At 52.6% G+C, this 13532-nt stretch overlaps 1 long non-coding RNA gene across 1 annotated transcript in view; it reads right to left on the reverse strand.

Moving 5' to 3' along the window:
- The window catches only part of LOC121022476 (uncharacterized), a 55688-nt gene extending 53960 nt beyond the window's left edge, over positions 1–1728 (reverse strand). Inside the window, exon 1 of the long non-coding RNA XR_005786964.1 lies at positions 1293–1728. This is a non-coding gene — a long non-coding RNA (uncharacterized LOC121022476). The remainder of the gene's footprint in view (positions 1–1292) is intronic.
- Positions 1729–13532: the final 11804 nt, after the last annotated feature.

A 13532-nucleotide genomic window follows, 5' to 3' on the forward strand; every position in this document is an offset into this window, starting at 1 on the left:
GACTCGAACTCACAGACCGCGAGATCATGACCTGAGCCCAAGTTCACGCTCAACCCACGGAGCCACCCAGGCTCCCCTGTTCAAGCTTCCAGATTCAGCTATGCCTGTAGGCAGACTCGATCCCCTGGAGCTTTGGACTATGCAAAGCAGTGAATACCCTTTTTTCTCAGTAAGTTAAAATCGGAGTTTCTGCCACTTGTAATCCAGAGACCTGATTAATTGACTCTCCCTCAAGCCATGCTCCTCCCTTAAGTTCCTACTGTTTGCATAGTTACCCATGAAGAAGCAGATTGAAATCAGAAGGCACAGTAGGGGCCTGGGGAGGGTGTCTGTCCCCGGAGAGTCTCAGTGGCAGGTCCCAAGGGCCACCAGCTATCCTTCAGATCCAACCTTGCCCATCGGAGACCAATCAGCCGGAGCTGCGGCATGGTCGCACAGCTCCACACAGCCCATCTGGTGGGTTTTGGGGTGACACCTCCCATCCACATCCTGGTACAAAGCCTCCCTTAGCCCTGCACCGCGGCCTCCTTTGCCACCAGTCTCTCCGGGAGTGGGAATGTGGTTAAGACCCTCGGGCACTGGCTGATCCCTTCTTGTCTCTTTGTAGAGGAGTTACCGAAGGACAGTGGTCCTGGGCTCTCCTCCTGCGGTGGCACGTGCCATTTGATAGACAGCCGAGCTCGTGGTCGGCCCGAATCACCGACCCAGTGGCCACGGCTCCTGCTGCACCCCACCCCCACCCCTGTCCCACCCCCAGCCAGAGCTCTGGGAACTGGACTGTCACAACACACCGGAGGGGTCTCTGGTGCCCTTTGTGAGACAGCGAGGCGAACGTAGTGCAAAGAGCACAGACTGTGAGGTCAGCTCTGGGACCCCAGGCAAGTCACTTACCCCCTCTGTAACTTCGTCCCCTCATTTGTGAAATGGAGGGGTGATGCCTATGTTTTAGGAGCATGTAAGGAATACATGGGAGACAAGTGCCTGGCCCAGGGCCTGGCGTAAATACATGTCGCACGGAAGGAAGGAAGGAGGGCAGGGTGGAAGGAAGGAGGGCAGCAGGGAGGGGAGGAGGGAGCGAGGGACCAACCTAGCATCATATTCAGCACGTTGGAGATGCTCCGTCCTCGTTCATTCCCTCCTGCCACGTCTCCCATTTTGCACCCGGACAGCCCAGCCACTTTCTGTGGTTTTCCCACGTTTTGTCTGGTCCCGTCCTGACTCCACCCCCCTCACCGTTAGCCACCAGCCCTCATCCCCGATTCCTCTGCAGCCACACACACCCACTCACCGACCTGCGGCACAGCTGTATTGCCGCTGGAGAGACACTGAAGCAGCAGCCTGGTGCGTCCAAGCCCCAAGAATCCCAGACATGACCTTCGGACACAGCTTTCCCTTAGGCCTTCTCGTCCATCCTGGGAATCCGGGGCACACAGCCAGCCCATGCAGCCCGACACGTCCCTGAAGCACCGCCCACCTGAGACATCAGGCAGCAGGCACAGGTGCTTCTGTTTACAGAACACCCATGTTGTGCCAGGTTGCAAACTGGTGCAAACTCACTCCAGCCCCCAGATGTGTTTTGTGTGGCCCGACAGCTGTTTAAATATTGGAATAACTTATCAACAGTGAAATATCAGACAAGCTAACATCAAAAATCTCTTTGAACAGTCTAGAGATCTGGACCCACATAGCTGGGTAGTAGCAGCCCCTCTTGACTGGTATGGACTCCCCCCCCCCCCATTTGCCATAGTCCTACCACCCTGGCCCCTTCAGACATTTGGGTGTAGGACTTCTGATGTAATAATAGTCAATTCCAGCATATAGATGAGAAAGGAAGAAACGAAACTCTGCAATTTGCAGATGACGTGATTATCTATGTGGAAAATCCCAAGGGATCTGCACTCACACGCGCGCACACACACACTCGCACTCCAAGAACTAATAAGTTCAGCAAAGTCATAGGTTACAAGAGTAACACACAAGGATCAATTGCATTTCTATATACTAGCACTGAACAAGTAGGAATGGAAATTAAGTACCATTTACGATTGCTCAGAAAAATGAAATGCTTAGGCATAAACCCAGCAAAATATTACAAGGATTCTATGCTGCAAACCACAAAATGTTGATGAAAGAAATCAAAGGAGATCTGAATAAATGGAGAGATATACCGTATTCATGGATCAGAAGACTCAGCATAGTAAAGATGTCCATTCTCCCCAAATTGATATATACAAGTTTAGCATAACTCCTATCAAAATCCCAGCAAGATTTTTTTTGTAGATATAGGCAAGCTGATTCTAAAACATATACGGAAAGGCAACAAACTAGAATTTGAGCATTTTGAGAAAGACCCAAGTGGGAGGGGCCATACTACCCACTTTTAAGACTTACTATACAGGGTCACCTGGGTGGCTCAGCTGGTTAAGCATCTGACTCTTGGACTTGACCCAGGTCGTGATCTCACAGTTCGTGAATTCGAGCCGCGTGTCAGGCTCAGCACTGCTGGTAGGGAGCCTGCTTGGGATTCCCACTCCCCGCCTTCTCTCTGCCCCTCCCCCCCCACACGTGCACATGCACTCTCTCAAAATAAATTTAAAACAAACACTTACTATACAAAAATCAAGACCCTGTGTTATTGCTATAGCGACACATAGGAAAATGGAACAGAATAGAAAACCCAGAAATAGCCACACACAATCGACTGATTTTTGACAAAAGTGCAAAGGCCGTTCAATTGAGGAAAGATATTTTTTTCAATCAATGGCGCTGGAGCACTTGGATAGCCATAGGCTATATTTCTAAATAATAAATGTAATGAGAGAAGGGAGGTCACTGTGTTTTCTACATAGCTCTACATCAGGCACCTAGAACAGTAATTGGCACATAGTAAGTGCTTAATATTGGTCAAATGATGAGTACTCATAAAAGCTACCATTGCCTCAACACTGTGTCCCGGGGATGGGTGCTGTTATGTCCATATGATAGAAGGGACATGTGAAGCACAGAGAGGTCAGAAAACTTGCCCGATATCTCACAGCGCAGAAGAGGTACGGCCAATGTAAAACATAGGCGATTTAATACAATCTTCCATTGATCCCCTCCTGCCCCCTTTCTGCCGATGGAAGAAACTCCAGTTCAGAGAGATTACATGGATTTTAGGGACCCCACAGCTAGAAGGAGGCAGAGCCAAAACCAAAATTCAATGAAGAATCTGTCTGACCCCAGGACACCTGCCGCTGCTTTCCAAAGCCTTTCCGGCCGCGAGTTCTCAGGCCACCGCACCAAGCCACGCTGTCCCTCTCAGTAAACGCTACCTGTATCGGTCTCTGCTCAGAGCCCGTTGGCCTACGTGGCTTCGAGACCGGGGCTCCCAGCAGGGCGCTGGCCACTGAGCCAGCTCATTTATTCATTAATTTGCTTTCCATATTTCCAAACAGAAAGCGGCCGTTCCAGGCAAGGCAAATCGATACCGCGCTCAGCGATCCATCTTCATTCGTACCACATCCCCGCACCGGCCCCGGTGCTTGTCCCCCGGCCTCCTCCTGATGGGTTCCTGGATGCTGACGAATAGGATTCTCAGCGGCGGCCACGCCGCGTTAGCAGATTAAATCGTTAATATCTGCATCGGTCATTTTTACGAGCCTCCCTTACCCCAAACGCGTCACCACCCTCGTGTTGAGTACACTGTTAGTGATGCGGGCGGCCACGGTACAGATGAAATTGCCACTCCTGAGGTTTTATTGGCTGCGAGCTTGGAGATATTGTTTTCCCGCCCCCCCCCCCCCCCGCTTTTCTGAAATCAGGCATCCTGCCCGGGGTTGCAGAAATGCCCCTGCTCCCAGCACCCCAAAGAGGTGGGAATTACCATTAGCTCTTACGCTAAGGAAACTGAGGTTCTGGGATTTGCCCCAGATTACAGCAGACTTGAACTCGGGTGTGCATAACTCCGGAGACTATGCTCTTGACCAGCACCTACCTTGCCCTGCCTCCCTCCTTTAGCTCCAAGAGAGGGCACAGGTAGAAAGAATAGATGTTCAGTGTGATGGATGGAACGCTTGTGCCCCCCCCCCCCCCACCAATTCATGGGCTGAAGCCCTAAGCCCTAATGTGATGGTGTTGGAAACAGGGCCTTTGGGGGATCATCAGGCTAGATGGGGTCATGAAGATGGGGCCCCCATAATGAGATCAGTGTCCTTATAAGGACAAGAAGCCACAGGGCGTGTGCTCCCCACCCCGCCCCTCTACCATGCGAGGACACCGTGAGAAGGTGGCCATCGCCAAGCCAGGAAGAGAGCCTCCCCGGGAAGCTGACCATGCTGCCACCTTGAGCTTGGACTCCCCAGCCGCCAAAACCGTGAGAAGCAAATGGCTGCAGTGTAAGCCACCCAGTATGCTATTTTGTTATGGCAGCCTGAGCAGACTAAGACGTCAGAAGCATCACTCTGTCCAGGCCCAGAAGCATCACTCTGTCGGCCCAGGGAGGCAGGGAGCAGAGGGACAAGATGCCGGAAACCAGAGCACAGGGTAGGTCTATCTACGCTGCCACCTTCCACTGCCCTCAGGCAATTCCGCAGACCCCCCAACTTCCCCACCCTCCAAAGCAGAAGAGAATCCAACGCACTCCCTCTTAAGTTCCAAAAGGCTTAGCTTTATCTCCAAAGGAGCAGACAATAAATATTTTGGGCTTTGTGGGCCATACAGCTCTCTCACGCCTACTCAGCTCCGCCATTGTGGCACAAAAGCGGCCACAGAGGACAGGTGGATGAATGGGCGCGGCTGCCTTCCGATACAATTTTACGTGCAAGAACAGGCAACAGACCAGATGTAGCCTGCAGGCCACAACTCGTGCCCTGGAGGATGGGGTTTTAGGAGCAAGAGTCTGTGATTTCTGGAACCGTGACACTGACCTGTCTTGGATCACGCAGTGAGGCCAAGAGGTGGGAAATGCCAGCACGGGGAGGGGAGGGGCAAAGTCCGCCGCAACACGGCTGGATGAAATGCAAAACCTGGGGCATGGAGTGGAAGCCAAAGTGGAGTCAGCCGGGGCAACACGGCTGAAAACAAGTGCCATCATCATAATAAGAGTAGAAACCCTACGTCCTTACCGTGGTCCACAAGGCGCTCACGATATTCTCCTCGTGGCACTCGCTCTCTGATCTCATCTCTGCTGCCCCTCCCTGTGCATGCTGCTGTCAGCCACACTGGCCTCCTCGCTCCTCCTCAAACGGCCAAGCTTGCTCCCACCTCGGGGTCTTTGCACATGCTGTTCCCTCTGCCTGGACCGTAACCACGGGGCTAGCCTGCTGGAGGATTAGACCGCAGGGAACGCCGGCAGGCTGTTCCAGCTGAGGCCATCCTAGACCAGCTAGCCCCGGGCGGGTCTATCAGCTGGCCATGAGTGAGTCTGTTCAAGACCAGCCAAGCCTGGTCCAGATCAGCAGAATACCGCAATGAAACTGCAGACATAAGAACTAATAAGTCTTCATGTCAGAGATCTTTGTTACGCAGCCATAGCTAACTGGCACCGGAGGCTGTGCCCCCAACTTTCTGTATGAATAATATAAGCCTTTACTCTGTCTCATGCTCCAAAGTCTTCATCATGAAAACGAGAGAATCGTGAAAACCTTCCTCCTTCCCTTGCCTGATGTTTCAGCAACATTCAGCGGTGGAGCTGCTAAACTTTTCCTCCCCTTGGCTTTTATGGCACCAGGGTCGTGTGGTTCTCCAGCTTCGTCTCTCTGTTCCCAGGTCGATCTGACTCCAGAGTCTGAACTCCATGCCTTTCATCAGCGGTCGGCTGACTGGATACCAGGGAGCCTTGGGGTTCCATAGGTATGAAGCCTCAAGGAACATCTAAGCAGAATCAGCACCCTACACTCTTTGCCCATCTCTTTGACTACCCATGTCCCCCCAAGAATCGTGAGCCCTTATTTCCTCTCCTTATCCACAGCCTTCATCCAGAACCATGTACTTCAGATAATCTTGAACTCGGCTATTGACCTCTTCTGGACTTCCCTGGTTCCTGACCCCATTTCCTGTTGAGGCCTCCTGCCTCTCCTTGGCTATGAGACTCTCTGTTCCGCCTTTTCATCTCTGTCCTCTGACTTCTTTCCAAGACTTCCAGCCAGACTCACCAGTTAGATAATGCCTCTTTGGACTGAGCTGTTGTTCTGACCAACATGGCTCCCTCCAGATCCAGCACCCAATGGTTGACAAACACCCTTGGTTCACCCTACCCTGTGAGTGGGACTAGGATACATGGTAATGTTTTTGTTTTTTTTTAATTTTTTTAATGTTTATTTATTATTGAGAGACAGAGAGAGACAGAGCATGAGCATGGGAGGGGCAGAGAGAGGACGAGACACAGAATCTGAAGGAGGCTCCAGACTCTGAGCTGTCAGCACAGAGCCCAACGCAGGGCTCGAACTCACGAACCCAGCGAGATCATGACCTGAGCTGAAGTCACACGCTCAACCGACTGAGCCACCCAGGGGCCCCTACATGGTCATGTTTAATATTCATGAACAACTTTGGCAGTTGATTTAGTCTTCTTCTCCACCCCCAAGTCCCTGGGGACTTTGATGTCCAATGTGAATGGACCAGTCCCCATCTTCACCTGTGGCCCTTAGCCTCCCCATTCCAATGGACTTCACTTTCCATCCACTTCAGCCGCCCACATCCATGTTCCTGACATGCTCAACCTTCTGCTTGAGCTTGAATCCCGGCCTCCTACTTACCAACCACAACCTCCTACCATTTCAACCAAGCCCTCCACTTGCATTCTTTCTTATTCACAACACCATCTCTTCCTGGCCCGCTCTCCATCAGTGATCTCCTCTCTTCCTTGTATTTTCAGCCTCTCCCTCTCACTCATCCTCACCATTCAATCATGACAAATTCTTTTCAGGCTGGAAAAAAAAATGAGATCCCTCCAATAGCAGATGCTCTCAGTACCCTACCCTCAGTTTTTACTCTTGGCCCATCCACCTTTGCTCCTATAACACCTCCTTCTCTCTTGGCTTCACCTGGCTGACACCTACATGTCCCTTAAAACTCAGCTCCAGGGAATCTTCCGGACCCTCAGCTTCCCAGTCTGAGCTCCCACAGTCCCCTCTACTCAAGCCTATCAGAGCATTTACCACACTGAATATGAACTGTAGCACCTCATCACCGTGATACCAGGGCTTTGGCACAGGGACTCCCCTGTCAGTAGACTCAATACATGTTTGTTGAATGAACAAGTGATCTCCATTCCCTTCTGGCCATTGGAATAGGAAACTTACTGTCTTTTCACTTCCCCCTCCTCCTTTCCTAGTTTAATGCCAACGCACATAGTAGGTGCTCAGTAAATATTTGCCGAGTGAATCAATGAACAGAAGACACAAGAGACAGGCATCCATCCCTTCCTCGTTTTTACAAGAGAGCCCTGGGGAGCAGAGACAAATCAAAGTGAACTTCCTACAGTTTTGCTAAAATGGAATTTGCCAAAGACGTCCTGAAAAATGGATTTAATTAGGCCCGTTAATAGGGGAGTCATTGGTGGCTAAGATTTAAAGCTGTGCCTGGAAAAGGTATCGATGATTTTACCATTTTAAATTATATAGGAGGTTATTTCTTACTCCTGCCTTAATTAGAAAAATGCATCTCGACGGAACCTCAGCTTTGGTGGGAAATAAAGCCAAAGGTAGAGGCAAGATCCGCTATTTCATCGAAATGGAGCATCAGGCATCACAGCAGACCACGCGCTGGTTCAGCCCAGAGGTGCTCCAGATGAGAGAAGGGGGTTAGCAGCACCGCAAAGCCAGATCTCATTAGGCTAACGAGTGTCAGCGCAACTCGATGTGGCTTTTCATTGCAAGAAACATCCAGGAGGGGGAAAGGTGCGGTGGTCCCTAATGAAGGCACGCCATTCCGCCTAGGTTTCCAGAGCCCCGTGGATTTCTTGCATTCCGTTCTGCCATCGGGCAGCTGTCGAGGTCCGGGCTCCCATTGGTTCCGCAATCAGATCCTGGAAGAGACACGCCTTTATTCTCACCGGGAGCAGAAAATCTCAGCTGTTCCCCAGATTCTGGAGCCAAGTAAAAGCTCCCTTTGGGGCTCTCGCTTCCTTCAGATACAAAGAGCCTGGAACACCCACTGGAACACTTCTCCAGGGACGCAGGAAGTGTCTGGAAGAGCCTGGAACACCCACTGGAACACTTCTCCAGGGACCCAGGAAATGTCTGGAAGAGCCTGGAACACCCACTGAAGACTTCTCCGGGGACCTAGAAAATGTCTGGAGACCTAATAGGACATCAACCATTCTATACATCTTTATTGAATATAAGGAGGTGACAGACACCATTCTAGGCAGAGCTGGGACCAGGGTGAGGCAAGTGAGGAACTCAACTCAGGGGCTAAACTTAGGAGAGTGATTGAAAAAAAAAAAAAAAAAAAAAACTCAGCAATCAAGATAACCAAAATGTTTATGCAATATTATTAAAAACAAAAACGAATGCAAAAGCATCTACGATGAACAAAATATCAAAATTTTAATCACAGAGAGGATTCTAAGCCTGTGCTTGGAGGACCTGCCTCACCCACCCTACCCATCCCCAGCCCGGGTTCTAGGCATCGGGGGTACAACAGCGAGCTGATCAAATCGCCCCCCTCACACAAATGCCAGGCTGTGTGCGAGACAAACGAGGAACACAATAACTGAGTCAAGTACAGAGGGCTGGGGAAGGGTCTTCTGGAGGGAGATAAAGCCAGATGGGGGGTATTTCCATTAGAAACATCTCAAAACCCCCTCCCCGCCCCAGACTTTCTACTACCCAGTGTAGCAGAAGGAACAGGGACTGTTGGGTCACTCCAAGGCCAGCTTGCAGCCCCGTGACCCACCCGCACTAGGCCTTAGGGCAGGTCACTTGCTTTCCAGCTCCCTTCTTGGTGCTCCGTCATCTGAGGCGTGTAAAGGCGAAAGCCCATAATAACAAAGACGTTTGGGAGCTATCGCTCTGCAGGGAGCCCCACGCCAAGTTCACCGTGTTCATTCCCTCACGTAACCCTCGCCGCGCATGTTTCCATCATGGGGGAAGCGGACACCTGATGTTGAGCAGCCTGCCCGGGGAAGGCGAGGCTTTGAGGTTCTCCGGGCCAAGTTCAAGTCCGTAATGTTGGGCACCTCAGAGCCAGGGTCTGTGGTCTGTGCTCCTTCTGTGCCTAAGTGACCTCAGGCAAGTCCCTGGATCTTTCTGAGCCTTGTTGTCCTCATCTACAGAATGGGGATACTCAGGGGGGGTCCCCCTCTGGGACCACTGAAGCCAGGCGTCTGGCCTATGGTGGGTGCCCCATAGAAGTGAGCGCCCCCTCTTGCCCCTGCCCCTGCCCTGGCCGCAGTACCAGTCTCCAAGGTGACGGGGCAGAGTCGGCGGGTGAAGTTCAAACGCAGCCCATTTCCAATTTTCCTGACAGCCTATTTCATGGATCACAGAGACGCAAGTACAGCTGCTTATTCAACGGAGGAAAGAATGAATTCATTTTCATTCCTTAATACCCGATGTGACCTATTCTCGGTTGATCTCTCCTTTCCAAGGCTGCAGCCCTTCCCGCGGACTTTCAATTTGGCCAGAAAAAGAAAATGTGCGGTAATGACAGAATATCCTGCCTGGAGAATGCTGGGAGCCGAATCACCACCGTGCTGGTAATAAGTCCAAATGAAAGATATTATGTCACCTCGTTTGAATTAAACAGATGAACTACAGTCCTAGACCATTAAAAATGAACCAATCTGCTGGAATGCTTCCAAGCTCTCAGAATTCAGTGCCCCTAAAAGGTGCTCGGCTCTAGCGGGGTTTTATATCCTCATTTTCTGCCAATAATTCCTCCACTCTGTGAACGTGGAGGAATAATTTGGTGAAAAGGAAGCTGACCCTTCAGCAGTGGCCTCTTTCCAAGGACGGCCCTGGCTGTGCTAACTCAGGGCCAACCAAGCCCCTTGCTGGTGCCCTCTGCCCGGGAGCGACCGGTTGGGGGTTAATCCCGAAGCCCCGCAGAGACACAGGGCAGGCAGCCAGGGCCCCATCTGCAGACTGGGTGATGGTTAAGTACCCCGGCAATGTTTTCTCCACCGGGAGCTTGGAGAGGGGGGCTCCCCACCTGCACCCCAAAAGCCCAGAGAGAGAGAGGCAGTTGATAGTGTGGCCTCCCTTTACAAACAGGGAAACTGAGGTGCCTAGGATCACACGTCCAGCGTGCCCGGGGGGGGGGGGGGCAGAGGCTGGCGGGGCCCTCCCAGTCCCACTCTGCCATGCTGCCACTCCCTGTGTCCCTGAGCACGCAGCTCCCACGGTGTCCCACACAGGCCCTTCCGTGACACAAGTGGCTTCTCCCTCAAGCGCTGCCCCCCCCCCCCCCGCTTGGTCCGTGGCTCAGGCACCGCTTCCCCTGTCGGACAACCCGTGTCCCTATCTGCAAACCTGTTCCGCTCAGGTGCCCCTCAGAGTAGACTAGACCGGGAGCCAGAAGACCTGGCTGCTGTGTGCCAGCCATGGTGGCCTTCGGAGGTCTCCTTCTGCTCACTGCGACTCAGCGTCCTCATCTGTAACTTGGCACTTAATAAGCACTTCGTCTGCCAGGGTTCCCCACCTCAGCACCAGAATCCCACCCAGCTCCCGTTCAGCCTCCTTCTGGCTTTAGGACTCAGCACCTGGCTAAGATATAACCCTACCCTCTCATTTAACCCACCCCCAAAATGAGCGACTCCAGCTTGCCTTACGTTGATGATAAAGGTTTTGCGTCACCACAGGATACTAGGGGTGATTAAACCTCGTGAACTTCCCAAGCATCAGTCACTGCTCTGGATGCTTTACGTTTGTGCGTTCGGCAGCCCGAGGGCTCAGCAGGGTCAAAACCTCCCTGACCTCCCTGACATGCTCCCTGACCTCGAGGATATCGAAAGCCAGCATTTACTGGCCCCCTTTCTCAAAAGAGGAAACCGGCTTGAGGAGGCTTGGATAACCTGACATGGCAGCCGGGAGGAGACAGGGCCTGGGGTGGGGGGGTGGGGGGTCCATGTCTGTCTGACCCCAGAGCCCACACCACCAAGGACTTGCTGGTAGTTTGGGGCCCGCGGGCCTGGCAGGCCAGCCCGGGCATCTGAGAACGCACTGCCCACGACCCTGGGTCTCACCGGACGGTTCCCAAGCTGGAGTGTGCGTGCCTCAGAAGGTCCGGGGAGGAATGTCTTCACAAACCTGTGGGCCTGACAGGTGAAGCGGGTTTTCAGGGGTCATTTTGACTACATAGGACTCCAGCTCGGGTTAGGACGGCCGCCTCAGGTTGCTCGGGACCGTTCAGGAAGGTCTCCCATCCCAGAAACCCCCTCAGTCACGTGCTGAACGGAGACAGTAATTCCCACAGACTGCTTACCGCCCTGCGTGTTCTGTGCTCAGGGTGGCCTCGGCTGACCGGGAGGGACCCCTTTCCGCCTTGCCTGGCGGGGCGCTGGTCTCCCTCTGGTGGTCTCTTGAGATTCCACCCCGGGTCAGTACTTGTGTGCCACCTGAGGCAGACAAGGTGGACAGACACTTGGCATCCACTCTGGGGGCCTTGACCTCTCCACGCCCCACAGCCTGAAGCCTCCAGAGCGTGAGACATAGGGTCTCCAGGCTCCGGGTACTTCGGGCTTGCTGAGCGCTTACTGGCCTCACTGAATCCTCGCCACGGCCTGAGGGGCCATGACCCCGCAGACGAGGCAACTCTAGCAGGCTCCAGTGACAGCCCCACCCAGGTCCTGTTGGCCCTCCAGGGTTGTCAGCCTCCGTCCGGACGCGGACAGTACTGAGTGACGGCTTCTCCCCCCAGCGTGCCCCTGTGCTCCGTCTCCCTCCGCCCTCCTCTGCCTCAGGGCTCCTCAGGCATCACAGGGGTTTGCTCAGGGAGCCCGTGGCTAACCCCCCAGGCCCCTGAGATGTGCTCCATTCAGCCTCTGAGAGGCCCAAGCCGACTCCCACATTCTCTGGAACGCCCCCATTACTGGCTTCCCTGCCTTCCCTGTCTTGCAGCCCCACCTCTTCACGGGGCTTCTTGGGACTCCCCCCCCCAAATAAACTACTGGATCCAAGCCCAGGCCTTAAGGCTGCTCTTGAGGGAACCCAAACTGAGACAGAAAGGTTAGGTAAGTCGCCAGGGATCACACAGCTGATAAGCAGCATTGCGAGGATTTGAACTCAGACCTCTGAGCGCTTGCTGGTTACTTTGCTGTGCGGTTCTCATACTTGCTCTAGGAAATATTCTTGCCCCTCCTCATCCTCAGGCTGCTTCTCCTCCGCCCTCCCCCCCACCCCCTCCTCCACACGCTGAGTCCACAATGAAGACCACAAGATGGGGTCTTGCCACAGCTAACGGGAGCTGGATGACGAGCCCTGAGAGAGGATCACCCGCTTTCGGCCACCCCAGCATCCCCCTGCTTCCTGCTGTCCCCCACCCCTCATCCCCGCCCAAGGGGGCAGCCCTGTGACCTCATCTTCAGCTAAAGCTGAACATTCATAAGGGCCATGTTTTATGGCCCAATAATGCAGGCCACAGATGCCCCAGTGATTCATCCCATCCCTAAGCGGAACCTCATAGAAACATTCAGATGGAAGATGAGGCCCGACTGTTGAGGAGAAGTGTCTGCTCTGTTCATTACGTGCAATTAAAATGATTGGAAGCTTTCTTAGTCTGGGAGGACACTTCTCAGAAATTTGCAGGGGAAACATCATGTCAGAGACACTTAAAGGCACGCCTATTGCAAGGGAAAAGGGGGAAGTAACCTAAATGCTCACCAGTTAGAATGGACGAATCACGACGCTCATCAATAGGATACCCTACAGTACTGGAAGTGAACTTGAGCTGCGACACAGCACAGAGGAGTCGCACGTGGTGTTGAGCGTAAGTTGGAAAAGCACGCATCAAGAACGCCATTTATATCAAGATTGATAGCATGCGACACAATTCCATGTTGGCTTAGGGGTACGTCCTCTTCTACCCCCAAGTACAGAGACGTGCGTCAGATTCAATGATGAGCGTGAGATTCTGGACTGCCACGGAGAGAGAATGGGGAGGGGTAGATGGGTTTGGAGGTTTATCAGTAATCTCTTCTTTTTTCTTTTTTTTATAGTGAGAGAGAGTTGGGCGGGGGGAGGGGCGGGAGAAGGTGAGAGAGAGAATCCCAAGCAGGCTTCTCATTCAGCATGGAGCCCGACACAGGGCTTGATCTCACAGCCCCAAGATCATGACCTGAGCCAAAATCAAAAGTCAGATGCTTAACCAACTGAACCATCCAGGAGCCCCTGTAATGTCTTCTTCCTTCCTTCCTTCCTTCCTTCCTTCCTTCCTTCCTTCCTTCCTTCCTTCTTTCCTTTTCCTTTCCTTCTTTCTCTTTCCTTTTTCTTTCTTTCTCTCTTCTTTCTTTCCTTCCTCTTTCTTCCTTCCTTCCTTTATCTTTCTTTCTTTTTCTTTCTTTCTTTCCTTCCTCTTTCTTTCTTTCTCTTTCTTTCTTTTCTTTCTTT

This window comes from Herpailurus yagouaroundi, unplaced genomic scaffold, assembly GCF_014898765.1.
Source record: "Herpailurus yagouaroundi ecotype Mexico unplaced genomic scaffold, PumYag 410, whole genome shotgun sequence".
NCBI classification, from domain to species: Eukaryota; Metazoa; Chordata; class Mammalia; order Carnivora; family Felidae; genus Herpailurus; species Herpailurus yagouaroundi.